Here is a 4,239-nt window from a genome sequence, read left to right on the forward strand (position 1 = left end):
ATATGCTAGGGCTCTTTATGACAATGAAAAAACAATTGAAAACTGGGCAATATACTGTAATGTCAAGAAGACATATAGAAAAGCTATAAAAACTGAAAAACGAAATTCTTACATAAATGAAATCTCCAATTCTACTAATAAAACAAAAACAATATGGAAGATAGTAAATAATGAAAGGAAAACTAAAAATTCAGTGCTTAAATCTAATTTGATCTCATCCGATGATTTTAATTTACATTTTTCTAATATTTGTAACACAGTTACTCAATCAATTGATGACAAACTCATTAATCCGAGAGATTTTTTAATTAAGGCACCAAAGCCCTCTTTTTCTTTTTGTATGCTCCCAATTACTGACCAGGAAGTAAAGCAAGCAATTCTTTGTTTAAAAGACTCTTCTGGCCTGGATTATTATTGCTTAAACAGTTTTATGATCAAGGCTTCTCTGGAGTCGTTAATTGAGCCTCTTAGTGTATTATTTAACAAATGTGTCGACGAAGGAGTATGGCCAGACTCATTTAAAATAACTAAAATTCTTCCTCTACATAAAAAGGGGGATTCAAACTGTCCGGATAATTATAGACCGATTGCAACTGTCCCCGTAATCAGCAAACTTTTTGAAATAATCATAAAGCAGAGATTAACCAGTTACTGCGAGAGCAAGCATATTTTCTCTGATTCCCAGTTTGGTTTCAGGAAGAAAAGATCTACACTCAAAGCATTATTGTCAATGATTGAAGCTATTGTAGAGGGATTTGATGTCGGTATCAATTCAAATGCTATAATGTGCGATCTCACAAAAGCATTTGATTGTGTCAATACAAAAATTTTATCATATAAATTAGAGTACTATGGAATCAGAGAAAATGTGCTTAATTTGTTTACTTCGTACCTATCTAACAGGCAACAGTATGTAAGTCTGAATGGAATTGAGTCTGGCTTACTGCAAGTTGAGAACGGAGTTCCCCAGGGTTCTGTTCTGGGACCCATTTTGTTTCTCTTATATATTAATGACTTTCCTTACTCCGTAGGTGACGCCTTTTGTATTATGTTTGCGGATGACACTACTTTAATTACAAGGGACGACGATTTCAGTTTAAGCAGTCTACAACTTTCTAAAAATTGGTTTTCTTCGAATAAATTAAAACTCAACGAATCCAAAACCCAAAATATCTTATTTAGTACCGACAAGAGGGTTACAAAATCAGAAGTTAAAGTTCTTGGGTTGGTTCTTGACTCCAGATTGGAATGGTCGTCTCAGATAGATCATATTGCTTCTAAGTTGTCGTCGCAAATATTTTGTATGAGACAATTGAGGCGGTCGCTTCCTTCTAAAGTATTGCGCACGGTTTATTTTGCAATTATACATAGCCATTTATCCCATGGTATCACTCTATGGGGTAATTCAAATGTGGCGCATAAGTTATTTGTTTTACAAAAGGCTGCTGTTCGCATTATTGAGGGTGCCCCCTTTGGTTCACATTGCCTACCACTATATAAAAAATTTCAAATTATGCCACTACCATGTATTTATATATTCCAGTCGTTACTGCATATACATCGTGGATATTCAAAAGAATTCTGACATACATTCCTATACAGCAGATATGCCGATACCGTTCTCAAGGATACGCACAACAAAAATTAATAAGTTAAATGTTAAGTTATACAATCATTTCGACAAATGTTTTAAAAATGCAAATGTTACTAATTTAAGTTTTAATCAATTTTATAAGTTGAACAAAAGACGAATGCTTAGTGTGCAAGATTATTTTGACTGATCGAACACAAATCATTAATATGTCAGTGACTTCAAATGTACTTTTAATTGTGCGTAATGTGGTCGTTAACTAAAGAGTAAGAGTATAAAAGGTTTAATATTCGCTATACACATTATTCTAGAGAAACAGTTTAATAAGCCCATTTCTTCCTAAAATTTGGCAGGTACGTCATTGATGCCGTTACCAATACACAAAAAAAAGAATCATATCGATAGAAAAGATGCAACATGCATTAACAATTTTCCTTACTTTTTGATCGCACCTCCAATCTAAGCAACTGAATCATTTTTAATGGTAAACTTATTGAATGTTTATAAAAATAAACAAAAACATTTTTATTACTCTTATTTTTTAATCCCAACCCTCTGTAACTTTGAAAACGTTAAAAGACGATTGGTAAGTAAACATTTTCTCTACTTCTTTTAAGCAATAACTTTACGCCCTTCAAACTGTAGCTTTAGCAAATTTTACTGAAATATCACTAAACAGGAATATATCACATACGCTGAAATGTAAATTAATCCTTCATAATTTAATAAAGTCAGGTAGACTGTTTGTTTATCATTACGTTTCATCTGCGCCATCTAGAAAAAGGGATGTCTTCGTTATGCCAGGACGCCGGGTAATTTTTTTCAATTAACAGTGGAAACCCGTCCGCTGTCGGGGTCTGCCTCAGTCTGGGAGAAGGTCAGATAACGGTTCCGGCGTAAAAACAGTTTGGGTTGTAATTTACCAGGACCAATTTTAATCTAGATGACCGACACTTTGCAGCGTTCGCGTGTTTTTACCGAGCCTTCCATTATTCCATTTTATTAATAAAAGTAACGAGTGTAGCGTAAGAGTCGCCCAAGTTCCATTTCGTTCATTTACTTAACACTGGAATTGGGGGAGTTGGGAAAGTTCAGGTTAATGCATTTAAGCAATCTTCAGAGAGTGTGCTGAGGAGAACTTGTATTGCACCGCGGGTCTTCTAGGATATACGCTGCTAAGGACGTGTTAATCCTGAGTGGTTATGTCAATGAAAGGCGTTTTGGAGACAATCACCTTTCAGACGTTCCGCGAAACTATTTTCTACTGATAATAAGATGCGCTTACGCTCGAAATAGCAGCGAAGTGTTTCTGTTTTTAAATTTCTATTTGCATAACTACCACCGTTAGCAGGAACTTTGGTTTAAACTAGAAAATATGCTTTAAATACACTGAAAGAACGCACTTATTTAACCTTGGCTAGGCTCTATGTGGGCAAATCGATTATCACAACTAGATTAGAATTAAAAACAATAGATATGTATAACTGTACCTACACAAATTTTCATCATCTTTGAGACAATTCAAAAATAGGGACGTTTTTATGAAACACTGTACAAAGTGTCTCGAAAAGGGTGGGACACCGTTGATCAAAGTCTTCTGAGATTTAAGCTTATGACACATTATTAACACGTTCAGCAGAAATGTTTATTACGCTATTTTAAAGAGAATCTATTAAATCATAGCAAATAATCTAAACATTTCATTCTCTTTGTCTGAAATCATAAGAATAAAAAGGTCAAAGACTGAGTGCTTGGAGTAAATTTTTGTGAACTCTTATTATTCTGATGTATTGTTAGAAGTAAGTAGTAACATGTTTAAATAATAGTGACATGATACATTTTTCTAATATCTGACAGTGCCAGATAACCGTCAGAGTGTTGAAGCATCAGCAGTTAATTTTGTGTATTACTGAAAATAATAATTATTAAAGTTTTGAGACAATATAATTTTTTAAAGTTTTGTTGGGAAGGATAGACCTATAGCTTCTCATATAGAAATTGCCACTAAAAAAGTTAAAATCATTCTGCAAGAGTGATTGCTGTCTCAAACTTGGTCAAAATTATTAAATTAAAGGGCATTACAATGACATCAAAGGGCAACAAATCAATCAAGCCTTATCTATTGGAGCATCGTAAGGAGATGACTGAAACCATGAATACCAGTAAGTTGAAGGTTTTTAGGTACTGAAATCTTGAAAAGTAAAACGTATAGAACAAAAGTAAGCACAAAAATATAATCCTTGTGTTTATTCATTGTTACTATTTAAATTTACTCAATTTACTTAAAATAAAATAATAACTTAAAAAAGCGTTTGTAAAACATGCGTTTCCCAATCCCACATTTTAAGAAAAATTTTCACGTACCTATAAAGAAAAGTAAACAATTTTATATGTAGGACTAAGCAAGTAAATGTTATAAGAATATTTACATGTGGAGTTATATATAAAAAAGTTAGTATTTTCGTAGATTTCAGTACCTAAAACCTTGATGGTTTGATTGTTTTTTGCACCTGTTTATTCGTTTTACTGCGGCGTCTTTGAAAATACTCAGGTGGCATGACATAACATTCCTATTATTTGATAAGCTTTAGATTATTCAGTTATTAAATGTTTGAAATTATTTGTCTTTGCGGAAAACACTATTTAAA

Source organism: Anoplophora glabripennis, unplaced genomic scaffold (assembly GCF_000390285.2).
Source record: "Anoplophora glabripennis isolate ALB-LARVAE unplaced genomic scaffold, Agla_2.0 scaffold1680, whole genome shotgun sequence".
Taxonomy (NCBI): Eukaryota; Metazoa; Arthropoda; class Insecta; order Coleoptera; family Cerambycidae; genus Anoplophora; species Anoplophora glabripennis.